The sequence below is a fragment of the Choloepus didactylus genome, chromosome 1 (assembly GCF_015220235.1).
Source record: "Choloepus didactylus isolate mChoDid1 chromosome 1, mChoDid1.pri, whole genome shotgun sequence".
Taxonomy (NCBI): domain Eukaryota; kingdom Metazoa; phylum Chordata; class Mammalia; order Pilosa; family Megalonychidae; genus Choloepus; species Choloepus didactylus.
Genome location: NC_051307.1, coordinates 192573414 through 192594689, shown reverse-complemented (window position 1 = coordinate 192594689; position 21276 = coordinate 192573414). Strand labels below are relative to the sequence as shown.

Here is a 21276-nt window from a genome sequence, read left to right as displayed (position 1 = left end):
GAAAGTACCATTAAACTCCTAGAAGATAATGTAGGAAAACATCTTCAAGACCTTGTATTAGGAGGCCACTTCCTAGACTTTACACCCAAAGCACAAGCAACAAAAGAGAAAATAGATAAATGGGAACTCCTCAAGCTTAGAAGTTTCTGCACCTCAAAGGAATTTCTCAAAAAGGTCAAGAGGCAGCCAACTCAATGGGAAAAAATTTTTGGAAACCATGTATCTGACAAAAGACTGATATCTTGCATATACAAAGAAATCCTACAACTCAATGACAATAGTACAGACAGCCCAATTATAAAATGGGCAAAAGATATGAAAAGACAGTTCTCTGAAGAGGAAATACAAATGGCCAAGAAACACATGAAAAAATGTTCAGCTTCACTAGCTATTAGAGAGATGCAAATTAAGACCACAATGAGATACCATCTAACACCGGTTAGAATGGCTGCCATTAAACAAACAGGAAACTACAAATGCTGGAGGGGATGTGGAGAAATTGGAACTCTTATTCATTGTTGGTGGGACTGTATAATGGTTCAGCCACTCTGGAAGTCAGTCTGGCAGTTCCTTAGAAAACTAGAGATAGAGCTACCATTCGATCCAGCGATTGCACTTCTCGGGATATACCCGGAAGATCGGAAAGCAGTGACACGAACAGATATCTGCACGCCAATGTTCATAGCAGCATTATTCACAATTGCCAAGAGATGGAAACAACCCAAATGTCCATCAACAGATGAGTGGACAAATAAAATGTGGTATATACACACGATGGAATACTACGCGGCAGTAAGAAGGAACGATCTGGTGAAACATATGACAACATGGATGAACCTTGAAGACATAATGCTGAGCGAAATAAGCCAGGCACAAAAAGAGAAATATTATATGCTACCACTAATGTGAACTTTGAAAAATGTAAAACAAATGGTTTATAATGTAGAATGTAGGGGAACTAGCAGTAGAGAGCAATTAAGGAAGGGGGAACAATAATCCAAGAAGAACAGATAAGCTATTTAACGTTCTGGGGATGCCCAGAAATGACTATGGTCTGTTAATTTCTGATGGATGTAGTAGGAACAAGTTCACTGAAATGTTGCTATAGTATGTAACTTTCTTGGGGTAAAGTAGGAACATGTTGGAAGTTAAGCAGTTATCTTAGGTTAGTTGTCTTTTTCTTACTCCCTTGCTATGGTCTCTTTGAAATGTTCTTTTATTGTATGTTTGTTTTCTTTTTAACTTTTTTTTTCATACAGTTGATTTGAAAAAAGAAGGGAAAGTAAAAAAAAAAAAAAAAAAAAAAAAAAGAAAGGACACCAGCAACTACATAGATGAAGCTAGATACTGATTGATGCAGAATTTAAACGTAAGAATTTAAAAAAATACCAAGCTTTGCTCATATGGAGTTACATTCATTCATGGGTGTTTACTTTATGCCCTGGCAATAGAAATCATTGCCAAAAAAAAAAAAACAAAACAGTTGTATTCACCCTTTTTTGGGGGTGGGGAGGGTTACAATTCTTCACAATGGCAATTCTTCATAATTCTCAAAAATAATTTCAGGATCTTAAAGGACCATTCCATTTTTAGGGAGTTTATCTCAATTCAGATGCATTATTTTTGAGCATTTGTTGTGTTGAGTCCAGTGCAAGATATTGCGGCTATAAAGGTTAATGAGACATAACTGCAGCCCTCAAAGAGTTCCAGTTTAATAGGGAATAACACCTTCGGGCTTGGATGAGTGGGGCATGGATGGTCACACAACCAACCAGGAGAAGGGATATAGGAGGAGGAATGTAGCAAGTTCATTTCAAACACCTGAATTTGAGGTGGTAATGCCTGGTGGGTATTTGGACATGACAGCTGGGGCCAGGGAAGATAGAAATCTGGATTTGAAATATAGATTTGGGAGTCCTGCATCTTTAGGTAGTATTAAAACCCGTAATGGTATATTGGATTATCTCTATTTTACTGCCAAAAAATGGAAACAAGTTAAGTAATTTGACTTGTCACTGACTGAACCGGAAACAAATGTGTGAAAAGACCGTAGACCTCATTTTTGGGTCAGTGCCTTGACATCCCATCAGGTTGCTTTCTTCCTAGTTAGTATTCTTGTTGCACATTAGGGCTTTTACTTCAAAGTTGAAGTACATAAAAGGCCCCCTGAATCAGGGAGTAACAAGAAAATATAAAACATATCTAAAATCATTGTACCGTGTCCCAAAAAAGCCTACTTAACACCAACACTGCGAATACTAATCATTTCAAGTCACTTGTTGTGCCAACAGTTTTCTAATTTTTTTCCCTATGACATGAGTGAATTCATAAACATGATGTATTGCCATTAGAAGACAAACTGGAATCACATAATTCAATTCAAGAACAGCACTGAAATTACAACCACATTAAAGTTTTGCCCAGGAATGCCAGACTGATTTTGGTTCATTAGATGAAAACAATACAATTTTGAGAAGGGAGGAACTGCCTACATAAAGCACTGCTCAGCTCCTGGCTGCTAGTGACAAAGCACGGCTTCCGCAGGTCTCCACCCTAGTGTGGCAGAGTTGCATGAACTCGGTGCAAACTCAGAGTTCACTGTGGGGAGACGCCATGAGACCCTGTGGACCTCGCCGCCTGCAGTGTGGTCCTCCACGAGCAGGACAGGCACTACCTGGAAGCCTGAGAGAGATGTGGAACCTCAGCCACCCACATTACCTCCACCCTAGACCAGCTGAATCAGAATCCACATTTTAACAAGAATCCCAAGTGATTTCCATGGGCATCAAAGCTCGATAAGCACCGGGCTAGCAAAATTAGCTGCACGTTTTCTGAGGTGGTGTGCTTTTTCTCCTGCTTCAAATTTTGACCATACTCCACTTAGGAAGGACAAGAAATACTGCATCTGACTAGCTTCACCCATTCTCACTTTCCAAGGAAAAAGAACTGAACTGGGTAATCAAAAGTTTTGAAGAAGAATAGAATAATTAAAACAGTACCCCCAAATTTAGGGGGAAATTTAGGTGCATTAGTTACAAGAAAACAAAATGTCAAAAATACTGTTAATATAAATTCAAACCATGTATAGCAGGGCTCAACAAAAAATTCATAACAAACTAAGATGATGAAGATAAAGCTAACATTAATTTGTTGTAGCAATGAATATCAACAGCAATTAAAATCCATGGCCAACTCAAGATGACATTGATAAAGCATCCCTCTTAAAAATTGCAAGAATGCCCTGGATCTGTGAGCATCAGTTTGTGTAGATCATAGAATGAGAAGATTCAGCAAACACCAAAAACACACTGAACCGAGGGGGTCCAGGCAGTTCTTCAAGTAGAAGGACATTAATACAGACAATTGGCTATTTTAAATGATGAAACTGCTGAGACTCCAAAGAGAAGACAGTGGGCATTGTAGAGACTAACAACAGGGGGAAGCTGTTACTCTCCAGGGCCAGAGGGACAAGGGAGGAGGTGGTTTTACCAGGAGTGGTCTGGCAGGCATGCTAAATTTAACTTATGAACACCAGTTGTTAGTATCCTTTAATAACTCACTTAACAGGTTATTAGTAAGCGCCTTATTTTAAGTAAACATCTAAGGCTGCAGAATTGTGAACCATTTGCCGCAAGAAGGGAAGAAAGGAGCTATGCTAGGGGATCATAAGAAGCATCCCTGTGGCCCCGGAACATAGTTTGGGAGTTACTGCTGTGGGGCAGATGATGGGCTGGGGGTTAGACTGTACTTTACCACTTACCACCTGTGTGACCAAGGGCAAGTTACTAACCTCTCGTCATTTTCTCATCTGCAAAATGGGGGCACTAATGTTTATCTGGCAGAGGCACTGCTGACTTAATGTTTAAGCCTCTAATATATAACTTGAATATAAAAGGCACTAAAAATATGGAAGTTATTGAATCTCAGAAAAACAAAATATTCATTACATTTAAGTCCTATTATAAGAGAGTTCTTTTCCTCTAAAGAAGTAAAACAAAAGAGTGACTCTCCTACAAGGACCATCATATGGGGTCAGTAGGAGGCCCCAGGTTTATCCCTTAGGGTCAATAATTAACCTCAATGTGGGAGTCAGTGGCTTGTTACATGTCTTCAGAGAGAAGCTGTGCAGACACAATCTCCCTTAATGACAGGGTGAGCTGTTTTCCTGCCAGCAGAGGCCTGCGGAGCCCGGAACTCTCCAACCTGGGTCTGGCACCCTGCTGATGGCAGCTCATCTAATTTACTGCGTGGCCTTGCTACAAAGTCACTCAATCCTATTTTGCTTGGTGAGATTCAACTCCTAGGAAGTATTTCTAAATAGCTCCATGGATACAGAAATAAACTCAAGGCATGATTATCCAATTTACAAATAAATAACACCTTTTGTTCATCCCCCCAATTTGATCCTAGGCAAATATTTAACCCAGATGCTTTGTTTCCCTACATGCAAATGGAGATGATAAATAATTTCCACGTCTTTTTATAAAGGTTAAATGACAAATGCATGGGAAGCACTCAGCACACAGCCTAGCTCAGGGTAAATTTTCAGTACATGTTATTCTTATTATCGTTAATCTTAGTGTTTATCCCAAGCCCTCTTCACTTCTTTTTGGAAGGATATGGGGGTAATCAGTAAATAAATAATAAAAACTAGACTTGGCAAGAAATGTGTTCAATTCTTATATTTCATCTTAACAAAAAGTTACCATTTTGGGTTAAGATGGTTTTTAATCTTTAGTGCAGCTTAAATTTGTGTGTTTATCAGGATTGCCTGGAGGGTTTGTGAAAGCCCAGCTTGCTGGGTGCCCCTTCCAGTTTCTGATTCAGTAGGTCTGGGAGGGACCCGAGAATTGGCATTTCTAACAGGTTCCCTGGTGTTCCGGTTTGCTAATGCCGCTGGAATGCAAAACACCAGAAATGGATCAGCTTTTATAAAGGGGGTTTATTTGGTTACAAAGTTATAGTCTTAAGACCATACGTCATCAACAATCAGGTACCTTCACTGAGGATGGTCAATGGCTTCTGGAAAACCTCTGTTAGCTGGGGAGGCACGTGGCTGGCATCTGTTCCAGAGTTCTGGTTTCAAAATGGCTTTCCCAGGACATTCCTCTTTCAGTCCTGTGCATTCTTCAAAGTGTCCCTCTTGGCTATAGCAAGCTCGCTCCTTCTGTCTGAGCTTATATAGTGCTCCAGTGAACTAATCAAGGCCTATGCTGAATGGGTAGGGCCACACATCCACGGAAATTATCCAATGAAAGATCTCACCCACAGTTGAGTGATCACATCTCCACGGAAACATCCAATCAAAAGTTTCAAACCCAAACAACACCAATACGTTTCCTGCCCACACAAGACTGCATCAAAGATAATGGCATTTTGGGGGACAGAATACATCCAAAACAGCACACTGGGTGATGTGATACGGCTGGTCCGAAGACAGTGCTCTGATAACAAAGGAGCTTGGGGATATATTTGGTATGTCGCAAAGAGTCCAGAGATGATAGTACTGGTTCAAAGCCATGAGGAAAGCAGCAGAATGACAGGTGTTTGGAAAATCAGCACCCTTCAGCCCTGATCGCATGAAGGCCCTTGATCCCCCAGTCAGAGCAATAGGTTTTGAACCATTGAGAGAAACCTAGAGGGTACATGGAAAAGAACAGCCCTCATGCTGGGACCCCTGAGTGTGTCACCGGGAATTTGCAGACAGACTTGGCCAGGAAACTGAGTGTCACATTCAGTTGATACATGGCAACTGCCATTACTGTGAAGTCTCTTGCTACAGGGGAGAAATGAGTTGATAAATAATGAGGAAGAAAGGCCATGAGAAGTGAGGAGACATCCATGTAACATGCCTGTTTCTGCTAACTCTCAGAGCAATTAGAGGTAGACAGATGAGGAAACAAAGACTGAAGGAGGTTCAAGTCACCCAAGGTCACATAGCAAAGTGGCAGGGCTGGGATTTGAACCCAGCTCTGTCCAGTCCCAAAAGTTTTGTATCTCTACTGGACCACATGTACCATGGGCGTAATGTGACAACACGCACTCTGCACTTCTCAGGTGCCAGGCACTGTTATATGCATTTCATGCAAACTTACTTATTTAATCTTCACACCAACCTATGTGGTAGCATTGGAGACCGACTCATGTCCCCACAAAAGACATGTTCAAATCTTAATCTCCATTTCTAAAGAGAACCTTGGAAGATGCTTTTTATTAGTTAGGGTGTGGGCTCATTTATGAATGAGGTCTTCAAAGATCCTATTTAGATGAAGCCAAATGGAATCAGGGTGGGCCTTAATCCATATGTCTGGAGGCCTTATAGAGGAAATCCAGACACTGTTAGTCAGGGAAGCCGGAAGTCAGAAGTCCGAAGTCAGCGGAAACCAGAAGAGCAGACACTAGGAGGGAGAGACTGCTGTGTGACAGAGGATGGCCGGAATGCTAGCCCCGGGGAAAGACTCCCTGCCAAAACCTCCATGATGGATTTCTAGCTTCCCAAACCATGAGACAATGAAGGCCTGTTGTTTAAGCTCACCCATTGTGAGGCATTTGTCATAGCAGCCCCGACAAATTATAACAGACAGCTCTCTTATTAGTTCCCATTTCTCAGAGGAGGAAAAGCAGAGCTTCCATAAGCTGATGACTTTCAGCCAGTGCGAGGCAGAGCCAGGATTTGGGCCTGGTGATCTAGCTGCAGAGTCTGTGCCCTTCACCCCTGAGCTACACTGCCGCCCCTGAGTCAGGGACAGGGTTCAAAAGAGAAGGGAAATTAGCCAGCAGAGGTGTGTGGCTGGTACAAAGTTAAGGAGGAGATGAGGGTCCGAATGCCAGACAAAAAAGGACAAATATCGTATGATTTCACTAATATGAACTAAGTATAATAGGCAAACTCATAAAGCTAGAATCTAGAATATAGGTTACCAGGAGTAGAATGGGGGTAGAGAATGGGAGCTAATGCTTAATTTGTGTGGAATTTCTATTTAGGTTGATTGCAAATGTTTGGAAATGGATAGAGATGATGGTAACATATTACTGGGAGTATAAGTAACAGTGCTGATTATGTGTGTGAATGTAGATGAAAGGGGTAGTTTTAGGTTGTGTATGTTACTAGAAGGAAAGCTAGAGGATAAAACATGGACTGTTTAATACAGTGAACCCTATGGTGGATGATGTCTGTGATGAATAGTAAAATATAAGAATGTTCTTTCAAGAACTACAACAAATGTATATCACCATTACAAGGTGTTAATAATAGGGTGATATATGGGAAAAATACACTTAATGCAAACTATGGACTATAGTTAATGGTAATATTTTAATATTCTTCAAATATAAATAAATCTATAGAAACAATTAAATTAGTGGCTATATAGAGCTGGGGAAGGATAGAAGGATTGATAGGTGACTGCTAAAAAGTATGGGGTTTTTCTTTTTGGAGTAATGAAAATGTTCTAAAATTGTTTGTGGTGATGAATGCACAATTCTGTGAATATACTAAAAGCCATTGATTGTACACCTTGGATGGATTGTATAGTATATGAATATTGCAATAAAACTGCCAAAAAATATATTAAGAATATATATATGAACACACATTTTTTTCTTTTGCCTCAGGCTCCAATATAGCTTGGCATGGTACTTTTAGATCTTGTGTCTATTTAAAATATTGTATTTTGTCCATTATGAATTTTTAAAATTAATTTTTATTTTTAAAAATACTGTACTGAAATATTATCTCTCTTGATTAATAAGTATTTTTACACCCACCTCACCCTACTCTTGGTCCTGACAGACACAATTGGCACCTTTGTCTCTAGTGTTGAGGGGCAGCAGTGGAGTGCCGGGAGGGGAACGGCTAGGCCAATGGAAAGGGCAGTATTGTTCCATGTAGCAGCGAATTCCAAGTGGAGAAGGTAGTGCCTGAAGAATGTAGTGGTGGTACCTGGGGGTATCACAATGGTAAATGGATGTGGCAGTACCGAGAACATACCGAGGATGGGAAAGCAGCAGAAGAAAGTGGTGGAAAGAAAATCCACAGATGTCATGAGTTAGTTGGCGAGACTTGCTCTTGAACCTGGTGAGTATCCTTAGAGACCACCAGAAATCCATGGGGATAGGGTGGGGAGAAGAGTCTTGTGGAATGCTGGGTCCTGCTTTAGGAGTTAGGCACAAAACTCAATGAAACACTATTGCCCAAGTAAGTTCTTTGTGAGTATATGTTTCTGAACTGGTCTAGTGGTGGGTGTGTCAGAGGACTTCCATCCCTTTTGGGGCTTTCCTGTCCTATGTGTCATCCCATCCTCTCTGCAACCACTCTGGCCTCTGTAGGACCTGCTCAGCTGTCCCCATCTGGCCCTGAAGGGGCCCTCCCCAATCTTGAGGCCACTGGCACTAACCCTCCCTGAACATTTCCATCTCTCAGGTGTTCTTCATGGCTCTTGGCTCCACCCCTCCCCTGACGTTTTCTTCTTTGTCTGGTCCAGTGAGTTTGACTCATAGTCAAGGCTGGGTGATGTGGAATGAAATGGTTTCTTTTAGCATCGGCTGTTTGGAGGTAGGAATAGATATCATTTGAATATGGCCTCTTTTTTTGCCTTCTTATTTATGAAGCTGTTTGGGACTTACATCTTTTACAAGCTGTTTCAGAATCAACTTGAAGTGAGAGAATTTAGCTGCTTATCTGAAGAACTGCTGTTCTTGATCTAGCTGTGGTAATTTGCACTCCAAGGCAATGTGGACCAGGAGCCAATATTTTCCAGGAGGGAAATCTTGCATCCTCCTTGTGCTAATTTGTATGATCTGGGGACCAAAATAGCATATAGCAAACAGTCAGCACATATTGATTCTTTCCCCAACCACATCACTCACTGTGTTGTCTTAAAGACATCAATTTATCTTTCTGTATATCACCTTCCTCATCCTAAGAATAAAAATGATAACTCACTCCAGTCAAATTCCCAGGGATTCATGGGGCCTGCATCTGATACTGCCTCATCTCTGATGTCCTGACAGATTGATGTGTGCCAGTTTTACTGAAAATACCTTCACATTCATATTAAAAAAAGTGTGCAATTCCCATTTTGTTTTGACTTCATCTATTTGACTAATGGTAACATTATATTTTATAGTGAAGTATCTTCTGTTTAAATTAAGTTCCTAACTGGTTGTTTGAACAAGGAGAAAATGATCTGATATTAACCAATTCTGGACCTTAGCTATAATATACACAAAATGTATCACTGTGAAAATTAAAAGGCAGGAACCTTGCTGCATTAGGTGAGCGAAGATTTCATAAAAATATCACTGTTAGTACAGAGTAAAATACTTAGACAGAAGTTGTTGGAACTGCATTATAATTAATTAATAGTATCTGCCTCTTCCTGAACACCTACTATGAGCCTGCCATTGAGCTCGGTATGTGTAGTCCTGAAAACAAAACTATGAGATAGGCATTATTTTGAGAAAACAAAGGCTATGCCTAGCTGGTCAATGGTGGAACCGATATTCTTGTTGGTAGCTTTTTTTGTATGCTAATATTTAAAAATAATAAAATAATTTAATAGAAGGTTTGTAAGACTTAAAACTTAAAACTCTCCCACCCATTCATGTTCATCAGCCACCCAATTCCCTTGCCTGGAGGCAAACAATGTTATCAATTTCTTGTACATCTATATACATGCAAGAAAAATACTTACAAAAATATTTCTCTCCCCCTTTTTTCTACACAAGACACAGCATGCTGTTATACATGGCTCTGCGCTTTGCTGTTTTCTTAAGAACACATTCTGGAGATCATTCCATATCAGCTAATAAAGACCTTCCTCATTCCTGTTTGGGTGTGCAGAAGTGGTTCACTTTACGACCAAACCATAAGTTACTTAACCTGTGCCCTATTGATAGGCATTCAGATTGTTTCCTCTTCTGCTATTACATCAGTGCTGCAGGGAATGACACGTGCACCTGTCCTTTGCAAACATGTGGATGTAGCTTCAAGATAAATTCCTAGAGGTGGAATCCAGGCTGAAAGGTATATGCATCTGTAATTTGACAGATATATAAAATTGCCTTCCATAGGGGTTATCCCAATTTATTTCCTGGTAACAAATGAAGTGTGCCTGTTTCCCCGCATCTTTCCCAATGTGGTGCATTATTGAGTTTTTTGATCTTTGCCAGTCTAATAGGTGAACACTGGTATGCCACTGTAGTTTTAACTTGCATTTATCATATTATGAGGGAGAATAAATGTTGTTTCATTTATTTAAGAGAAAAGAGTTTCATTTTCTAAAAACTCTGTTCACTTTCCTTGTCCCTTTATCTATTAAGTTGAACTTTTTCTTGGACTTGAAGGAGTCTTTACATGTTAGGAAAATTAGCTTTGGCGATATAAATTATAAAAACTTCCCCTAATTTTTGTTTGTCATTTGTTTTACCCTAATTTTTGTTTGTCATTTGATTTAGTTAATGGTGGTTTTTGCCACTCAGGGATTGAGTTATTTCTATGGAGTTTCTGGTTTGGGGCCACACTTAGTAAAGCCTCCCATGATTTTTCCTTGTTCTCTGGTGATTTTGCATTTTACACTAAAATCTTTGGTCCAATTGAGGTGAATTTTGATATCAGGTAGATGGTAAGGATCCAAATTCATTTTCCCAGATGGAGTTATGATTTGAACCCAGGTCTGGCTCCAGAGCTGCCTCCTGTTATATCGCAAGGCCCACTGTTATTCTCCTGCCTCTAAGCTGACAGACTGCACCAAGAAATCAACACACTGTATTGATGGTAAGAGATGATTTTTTCTTCAGATGCACTGGTATTACCCTTGAGGAAAGAAATGATGCCAAGGTATACGAGGATACTGGACATGGAGAATGAAATAAAGGCATTTAAATTTGGAAATCTAAAAGCTAAGCACACAGAAGTGGGAATAATCTGAAAAAAAGGAAAACCTTGGTGGACAAAAGCAAATCAACCAAAGGTTACCTTAAGAAGTGGAAGATAACAGAAAAAAAGCATGGAAATTATGTTATGATGTTAATGGAATTTAACTTGTATAAACACAACAAAAAGAATATGTCTTTGTGAAATCACATGTTATGGTTTGAAGTCCTTAGTTGTTTCTGATTTCCAGTCCCCAGAATCATTGTTTTACTCCTCTTCAACTTTTACATATTGTATGTTTTTCCAGGCCCTTAGAGCAACACATTTAGACTGAGTAGGTAATATTTCCATTAATTTAATTAACAAATTTTCCTAAACTGACCACCAAAAGGTGGTACTTTAGCTACACAAATGCCAAAATAATAAACTTTTACCTTATAAAGGAAAAAAAAAAAAGTATTGAAAGACACATGTGTTGTTCCTGGATGATACAGTAATGTTGACAGCAATCTGCAAAGAGGCCCTGGCTGTAGGCACAGCTACATGCACAAGACTGTGTGGTTGAGATGGGAGAGAAACGAGAACACAATAGAAGAAAAATTACCATAGGCCTGGCTTCAACTCATTCTGAATTTACGAAACTATGGAAGGGGGAATAGGTTGACATATATTTTGGCATGATTCATAAGAAAAGGGCTTCACAGGCAAAATAATAATTTAACTGAGATTGAAGAGACATGCTTTAACTTCTTTAAGCCAACAAATGATTTTAAAGTTTTTTTTTAAGTTATGCTTGTCTATTGATTTGTGGCCAACTAAGAACTTGTGATGTTTACAAAGCATGTTCTATTCTGTTCTCCAGCCCTGTGAGCATTCTCTGCAGTCCATTCAAAATCAAGATGTCATATTCTAAACTTGTAGGTTCAAAATGGCACCTCCCAACCCGAGACAAAGATGCAGACAGACAGGCCAGTGCCTCCTACTCTGGACCAGACAAAACGGTGTTGAGCCAAAGATCACGGGATTTATAGAAAATAAAATGTTAGAAGCAATGAACCTTCTCCCTGCTCTACTCCTAGGGAGAAGGAAAACCATGAAAGATGCCTCTATGCAATTTTTTTGTCTGGAGGGAAATTCCTTAGAGTAAGGAGCTGGATTCCATCTACAAGTTTCTGAAGATGGCAGTACCAGAGATGTGTCCTGTTCTACCAGGTGGTGGGGAGGGCAGTACACGTTGTTCCTTGGGGAATTTGAGACCATCTCCTACTTTCCCAGGGTCTACAAATGGTGCAGAGAGGGTGTGAAATGTTCCTGCTAGTCTAAAGTTGGATGAAAGTTAAGGGTGCCATGAGATCTCAGGACCAAGAAATACACACCAGCAGGATGCGATTGTGCCCCATTCAGGGATCGGGAGGAGGATGTGGCTGGGAACGCAGAGGGATGGTCAGCTCCAGGGAGCACGTGGGGCCATGAACACTGCTGCCAGACTTTTCACTATTGCATATCATTTTTTTTTCTTCTGTGTCACAAAATCTTGATTGTGCTGTGAAGTTGTTCCTTTTACTGGCACAGACAGTCTCTATGGGAGAGTGAAGAGACAGGAGGTTGCAGACTCAGAGCCCATTTTTTGTGCTCCATAGGTGCTCCTCGTGGAGGCCACGTGGGGAAGCTGATACTCTCCGGAATAAAATAGCCAAATAATTCCCACAGCGGAAAGCATCACAAAGATGAAGGAACCATGAACAGGGGATTAGGAAATCTTCAAGTTTGTTCCTGAGTTGACTTGTTGAGTGACCTTGGACTTTGTAAGCCTTGGGTTCTTCTGCAAACCAAGAGCATGGAAATACAAAATCTTGGTTCTTAGATTATAGCTCTAGATATACAGCTTAAAATACAAATTTTATTTTATATAAAATCTGTAATACATACAAAATGGTAGTGGGAAAGAGACTCTTCTTTCTTTGGATGTCCAATCACACCAGGGGCAATCACTGTTTCTTGGGTGTCCTTTCAGAAAATGTCTAGGCATGTACAAGCATAGATAAATATATTATCATATTTAGATTTCCATATAAGCACATATAAAAATCTTATTCTTCTTTACATCACTGTGAATACTCTAGTTGTGTTCTATAACGTTATGCACTGAATGAGGTAAGTTTCTTATGTTTTGCTATTACAAACAAATTGCAATGAATATTTTTAGGCATATGTATATTTCTGCACCATCAATTCCTAGAAATGGAGCTGTTAACTCAAAGGCTGTGTGAATTTGTAATTTTGATAGCTATTGACAAACTATCCTCAAAAAAGCCATGCCAATTTACATTCCCACCAAGGGCATAGGAGAGTACTGCTTCCTCACATATGTCAGGCATTATACTAGCAAAGCCCTTGATGTTTGCTAATTGGATAAAATTGGAAACTGTTTGTTTGTTTGTTTAATGAGCATTTACTTATGAGAGAGGCTAAACATTTTTTCAGATATTTTCCTCTCTTTTCTCTGAACCTTGCTTCTTTTTTCCTTTCTTGGCTTGATGGCCTTTGATTTATGAGAATTCTTAATGCACTAAGCCTTGGCCTCTTGCTTCCAGGCTAGACCTACTTCAAACTGGACATTTCTCCATGTGCTGGAGGGGCCATCTTCTCTAACAAGGCAATGCTCTCAGTTTTGCTCAAAAGAACAGGCTAGTTTCTGGGCAAAGTAATTTGCAAATGGTTACAAAGGTGCCCTTTGCAAGGAGAAAGCCCAGATAAGAGGGACTTTCAATGTCAAATCTCTTGGTTTCTCAAGGCCGTCTCCTCCTTCAGTCCTGCCTGAAGGCTCTGTTCCCATGAGTCTGGCAGGATCTTGTTGCGAAAGGCCCAGGCTCAGGTGGGCAGAAGTGGGTAAGAAATGTGGAAATGCGCTCTAGAGCTGGCTGCATTCTCCTTGTCAGCTCCCTCATCACCCTTATCAGAGTCCCCCTTTTATCTCTCCATGCACCTGCCCTCTATTACAGGGGAGTTCTCTAGGCAGGGACTGTGTCCTATTCAACTCTGTGTACAGAGGGTGCTCCTTAATGCTCACTGGATTGACTAACCATCATCACTTTCACTGAGTATCCAACAGATGCTGGGCACTGGGGACATGAGCCGACTAAGACAGAGGCCCTCACTGTCTCCCTGCAGTAGGGTGGACAGGATATATCCACAAAGCACAAAGACAACTCATGGTAACATTTACTGGTGTCCAATGCATGGCTCTGGCCAAGACCTAGAAGTGTGCAGAGCTGAAATGGTCATTATGGGCTGGTGAAGAGGAGACTATGAGATACGGTGGCGAAGGGTTTAAGCTACAACAAAGGTTTTAAACCAAGAGGTAGGGTTTATTTCTAACCAGGGACCTCTTCTGCAGGTTTGTGAGCATGTTCCTCCTGAGAACAATCTCTGTCAGGCCAAGCCAGCCCTCTCCCTGAGAGGTCATAACTCTGGTACCATCTGCTCCCATTTCTCAGGATCTTTGTCCCAAATACCTTCTCTCCTCTCTCTCACTCAACTGGCACCTTCCCATCAGTATCTGAATACCCTCTGTCTCTCTCACAAACAAAACACACAAAATCCCAAGTCCTGTCAGACACTACATTCCCTCTTCCCTTAACAGCCAGCAGACTTATTGCTTACAGTTTTAACCTTCCACCTCCTACTCACTCCTCAAACAATCTAGCGTCCATTCCACTGAAATCACCCTCCCCATGTTTCAAGGGCCTCCGTGCTAAGTCCAATGGTCACCTCACCCAACTCAGCTCCTGTGCCATTTCAGCCCATAGTTCATGTGTTTGAGACCTTCATCATCTCTGGATTCTGTACTATACTGACTTCTACAATGCTGGCTTCCCTTCTGTCTCTATCGTTCCTTCTCAATCTTAGCTCTTTCTAAAGACTTTCCCTCCTCTACCCACTCCTGAAGGCCAGCACTCTCAGACCCCATCTCTGCACTTAGGAGGAGGCGAGTGAACCCAGGGACCTCATGGCTTCAGCTGGCATCCTGTGATGCCTATCTGCTACACTCCAGACCCTCCTAGCAGCACTGCTCACTGGAGGTCTCCTCCTACGTATCCTTCAAACTTACTGTGCTTCAAATTCAACACACTGTTGGGCAGGAATGCCTGGAATTGGAGGTGGTGAGGCTGAGTCCTAGAGGAGATGACATGGCTGTGGAAGTGATGCCAAGTCATTATGCAACTTTCTGGTGCGGGGAGGGTGCTGAAGATGTGGGGCCGCTCAGCTGCAGGCCACCTTCAGTGCCACGGGATGTAGTGCCAGGGACCCTGGGCCCAGCAGAGCCCGCCAACCTGGCGTATCTACCATCACAGGGAAATCATTGCCCCTGAGGCTGGGAGACCCCAACCTTACCCTGAGCTGAAGCTTCAGGGTATTGAGGTACCAGTCAGATGTCTTCTCACAAAGGATCTGTGGTGGTACCAGGCAATGGGGCTCCTGCCAGTAACAGAGAAACTGACATGGTGGAACTGACTGAACTGGGACCTCTGCTAGAAGAGGAGGGCAAATGGACAATCACCAATCCAACCAAAGCTGAAGAAGAACAAACAGGTCAAGTGTCCCAGCAAGAGGAGGAGGTGTGGGTACTGATATTTCCCCTGCAAGCCCAACATGCCATGGAGAAGATGGAGGAGTTTGTATATAAGGTCTGGGAAGGACTTGGAGGGTCATCCCATATGATGTGCTCCCTGATTGGCTAAGGACAGTGATTACATGCTACATGGCCACAGACCACCCAGCCTTCTTTTTGGGCTTGCTTCAAGAGATCTTCTGCATTCATACAAAAGATGGCAATATCTGGACCCATCTGCTTGGTTTGTGCTGTTTCTCTTTTTGGGAATCTTGACCACGTTCAGACAAATATGTACTTCACAGCTCTGCTACAGAAGAAGGTGGTTTTGGGGATGTTCTTTTTTGGGTGCAGGTTCTGCCTCAGTTTCTCTTGCTTCTTGCACACCATCTATTGTCATTCAGAGAAAGTCTCTTGGACTTTTTCCAAACTGGATTATTCAGAGATTGCTCTACTGGTTATGGGGAGCTTTGTCTCCTGGTTCTATTACTCCTTCTACTGCTCCCCACAGCCACAGGTAGACGAGCTCCATAGTCTGTGTCCTGGGGATTTCTGCCATCATTACGGCAGTGGGACCAGTTTGCCACTCCTAAGCACCAGCAGATGGGAGCAGGAGTGTTCCTGGCACTTGGCTTGAGTGGTGTTGTGCCCACCATGCACTTAACTATTATCGAGGGCTTTGTCGAGGCCACCTCAGGGGGTCAGGTGGGCTGCTTCTTCCTCACGGCTGTGACGTATGTCACCAGAGCTTGCCTTTATGCTGCTAGAATGCCTCAGCACTTCTTTCCTGGGAAATTTGACATATGGTTCCAAGCTCATCAGATTTTTCATGTCCCACTGGTTGTAGCTCCCTTTGTACACTATCTATGGCGTCTCCAATCTTTAGGAATTCTCTTATGCCCTAGAAGGTGGCTGTTCTGATGACTCCCTTCACTGAGCACTCCCACCAGAGGGGAGCCAGAGGAACTTCCTGAGAACTTTTAAAAACAACTTTTTTTGCTGAAATGAGAGGAAGAGTCTGAGTTGTCTGTTTCTAGAAGAAATCCCTTAGAGAATTCTGTACCATTGATGCTTCAGCCCACTTTCACACTCACTGGGTAATAAGCTTTCCATTTCCATCTCCCTAGGTAGGGAGGGAGGGGATGGTCCAACTTAGCCAAAGGGACAGTATTTTGAAGCTCACGCTAAGATATTAACTCCTCCTCAAACCATTTTGGGAAAAAATGATGGACTGGGTCTCTTCAGAAATTCTATTTCTGAAAGAAAACATTTCTTCCTTACCCCCATCCTTACTTTGTAACCGGGCTTATAACAGGCCATCCATTTTTGCAGCACACTTCTCAAAAACAGTTATAAACTGGCTGCATCTTTCTAGGACATGGATCTGCATACATAGCAGCAAAAGCAAAGCCACCCACTTTTACATAGCCTGGCTCATCATGGAAGTATGTCCAGGCTTCAAACAACTTGAGTTTTAATTTTTTTTTCTTGGCAGACTAGCATAAACATAAAATGGGAAAAGGTATTTAATACCAATCCTTAAAAAGAAACCTACTATCATTGCTATGTATCTTGATGCAAATCTATGACGATAATAAAAGAAAGTATATATATATATATTTTAACTTTATAAAAAAATTAAAAAAAACAATAAAGAAAAAAAGAAAGTATAGAAGAAAAAAATTCAACATACTGTCTTTTTCACATAAACCAGTGGTGGTCCTACATCCTTTACCTTAGTGACATCACAGCACCCGGATCATTTATCACTCACTCCTTCCTCTCACATCACCGTAAACTAATTACTAAGTCCTGTAGCTTTTCCGTCCTGCTTGTCGGCAGAAGCCATATCATTACTGCATCCCTTCTGCTAACATGTTCATTCCTGCTGCCATCTTCTCCCAGCTGGATAGCCATGCAAAGCCTTCTCACTTGTCTGTTCAACTCAGTCTCTCCCCTCCCTCCCCTAAGGTAAGCTCCGTGCTGAAGCCAACATGTCTATTATCAACTGTGGACAAATGCAAATGGCCAGTTTTGCATTTTAGAAAGATGGTTCCCCATTAGCTCAGGATAAAGGCAGAATATTTTATGACACATTCCAGGCCCTTCGCAATCTACCCTTCAGCCTCTCCTCCCATTGCCTGGGCATAAGACCTGGCGTAAAGCTCTGTCAATTCTAGAAGGGGCTTTCAGCATGACTTAAAATGTAGACAGTCAGTGGGTTTCACATCAGGTACAGATATCTGAAATGTTTTGGGGATCCATGCCCCTAATAGTATACTACTTTAGATTATAATTCATCTGACTGTATTGCTTTTCAGTTTGTTTTGTTCAGGGACACCTATAATTTCTGCTCTGGTCACAGACATCATGCTCTCTAACCACCTGGGCTTACGGTTTCCTCTGCCTCCTCCACTCTGCTAGGCTGACTCCTATACCCTGTCAATTTCAGCCCAGTGTGGTAAGCCCTGTCCAGAAGGCCTTCCCACACGGGGTGAGAAACCTTCCCTCTGTACTTGCACAGTCCCCTCCACTGATTTCCATAAGGGCATTCGTCACTCCAAACAGAAATTTCCTGTTTTCAGTCTCCCACACAACTTTATGTTATAGGCAGGACTAGCCACATAATCTGTGGGGCCCATGAAAATCAAAATGCAGGCCCCTTGTTAAAAAATTACTAAGATTTTCAAGACAGCAACAGCAGAGCATTAAGCCAAGTGCAGGGCCATGAAGCAACTGCGTGCTCACAAAACCAGCCCTGATCATCCGTCATGTTCTCTGTGGTATCCCCAGCACCTGGCCTGGTTCCTGGCACCCAGCAGGTATTCAATAACTCTCTGCAGATTTAATGGATGGCAAGATAATGTGGGCATCACAATTAATTGTCACCTCTCCCACCCTCCCCCCAAAGTCAGTTTGTGGGCTGTAATGGCAGCAAAACATCTTGACAAAGCATATCAAAGATAATAAACATATCGGCTATCAAAATTTATGTGAATAGGCTTAACCTGCTTTTAACAGGCAGCTGTTTGGAAAAATAAAAAACTCAAAATCCAATTATCTGTTGTTGACAAGAAACATATATACAGATTGTCACGGAGATTAAAAATGAAGAAACAGGCCAGAGAGGACCAGGGGAACACAAAGTCAAAAGTGGGATAGCAAATCAGACAAAATGAAATTCAAGAGAAGCCCATTAAATAAGACAGATGGATATTTTTCCGTTTATAAAAGGGATAATCCATAATGAAGATATAATAGGCCAAACAGTAACATAGGCATATATAAAACAAAATCTGTTAGAAAAACCAAGAGAATTAAAAAAATATCATAGTGAAAGACTTTAAAGATTCTCACTCTTTGACAGATCACAGACAAGGTAAAGAACAGAAAGGAAGTGGATGTGATCAGCTTGGTTGGATACACACACACACACACATTCATACATACACACACATAGAAATAAGTAAAAAAAATTCAGTATCTTTGAAATAGAAAGGGCACATTTTCCCCCCAAACGTACAAGGAAGATTCATGAAAATGAATCACATCCCAGTCATAAATAAACTCTTGGTAAATCATGCAAAGCAGACAATGTTCAGGCAAAATTCTGTACTGCAATAGAAGTAAGCATTAATAGCAAACATAGAAACATGAAATTGAAACTACTTGCAAATTAGAGCTCCCACATCCCCTGCACTCCAGATCCTCTTAAATAACTTTTGTCCAAAAAAATATTAGAAATCTAATTGCATTGCTGTTTCCAGCTGTTTTGTACTTTGTCACACACGGATGAGACAGGGCTTAGGGTACCTGTTTCTCAGCATGGTTTGAAGTATGGAGTGGCTGTTTCACATCCAGTCCAGCTACCTGGAATGTTTATGTACTCCTCGACTCCCAAGAGTACACTACTTTCAGACTGTTATTCTTCTAACCTTGACCCTGTTCAGTTAGCATTGTTCAGGAATACCTAGAGAAAGTGGTAAAACTAAAGAAAATGATGATTAACATAGTAGCTAAGCAAGAGGAAGGGGGTTGTGACTTGGAAGGTGCAGAAAGGGACTCCTCAGGGACTGTGGTAAGGTTGTTTTACTTAAACTGGGTGTGGATACCTGGATAGTCACTTTTTTATTCTCTAAATTGTACAAATACATGTTCTATACTCTTCGGTATGTATGACCCATTTCATAATTTTTTAAAAATTAAAAATTACAGAAAAACAATAACCACTGCATAGTACAAAGCTCAGGGGGGAAAAGCATTTGTAAAGTTATAATAATGTTTACACTGAATTATGACGTGGCTTTGATGAAAAGTAGGGACAAGAGGGGAAGGGGTTGGGGTAGAAGAGGCTAAGTCTTCATGTTCCATGGTGGGAAGTAACACAGATACACACACTGCCTAGAACTGTAAGACTAAGAAGGAACGATGCATAGGGAGAGGAAAATAAGTTAAAGAATTGAAAGTGGTTACTCTGGGGTAGGGATGGGGAAAAGGGCAATGAAGAAAAGTTGAAAGACACTTAGAAGGAGCTGACTCTTTAAACTTTGTGCATATACATCTTTAATAAGAGTAAAAGCTTTAGAGTAATTTGTTTCATTGTGGAGAGGAATAATATACACCTTCAGGATTTATGTAAAAACTAATATCAAGAAATTGTGCCTTTGTGGCTTGGGTTAAAATTCCTTATGTGGATTCAAAATAACTCAGAAGGCAGTGCAGATGCTGTGCCAGGGAAAATCATGCTGTATGACTCACAGTGGCTCTGATGATGAGAATGCTGACATTGAAAATACACACAAAGACTTTCAGTGAGATTGGTTCATGAAATGAGAGAGGAAAAAAACAATAGCTCCAAATTAATCTATGATTCCATATAATGACTGATTTTAAAGGTGTACATGCCTCAATACCAATAAATTCCTTTTATAAGTAGACATTTGATTATTTAATCTATAGCCCTAAAAGTTTATATATCAAAGATAGACAAAGGGATTCCACTTTTGTTCTTTTTCTCATTGGAAAAATGGGAAATGGCATTTTGTTTGGGGAAACTTTATAGTCAAGGAAAAGTGCTCTAAGTTTTGGGTTTTTCAATGACCTTTCTAAGTACAATAGTAAATGCATGAAACATAAAGGGAATGATTGCTAGATCATCCCTTACTAAAATTCAAAATTGCCAGAGAAATTAAAAAAAAAAAAAATTGCACTACCTAGAACGGGCCCAAAAGTCTTTCCCACTGAGCATGGGAATCTGACTTGGTTCTTTTCTGACAGTGAACCTACAGAATAGGTCAGCTGAAGTTCGATTGGTACTTAAGACCAAAACATGAAGCAGGCTACTCCATATAGCAATATAGTAACAGTTTATTAGGGAACTTACAGACCAGGAAGCTGGTCCTGGGCGGCTGCAGAAAGTTCAGAGCAATGCTCCATGCTGCCTAGTGAGTTACAGACGGTTTTACAGGGCAAGAACAGAGAAGGCACAGAGCCAAGTCAGAATCTGCAAGATCACAAATATGTTTCTTTTACATTACAGGAGTAGTTTACTACACATAGCTATAGTGCTTAGGCATGTGCAAGTGCATTTTATGATGTACTTACAGAGGAGGTTTTTTGGTCTTATCTAGGAATTTATGGCTTCTCTGGTTTATGGCCTCACTGTTCTTCCTTTCTGGAGAAGGATCTGACAGCATATACCAAATCCAGTCAAAGTACTTACAGGCATTTAGACTTATGGACAAAGATGTGCATCTATTTATTAGTATTAGTATTATTAGATATTTAA

General features: G+C 41.0%; 1 protein-coding gene and 1 pseudogene across 5 annotated transcripts in view; one reads left to right on the top strand and one right to left on the bottom strand.

Moving 5' to 3' along the window:
* The window catches only part of LOC119543028 (myosin VIIA and Rab interacting protein), a 356134-nt gene that overhangs the window by 91956 nt on the left and 242902 nt on the right, over positions 1-21276 (bottom strand). The window lies entirely within an intron of this gene.
* LOC119510122 lies at positions 15310-16425 on the top strand (annotated as a pseudogene).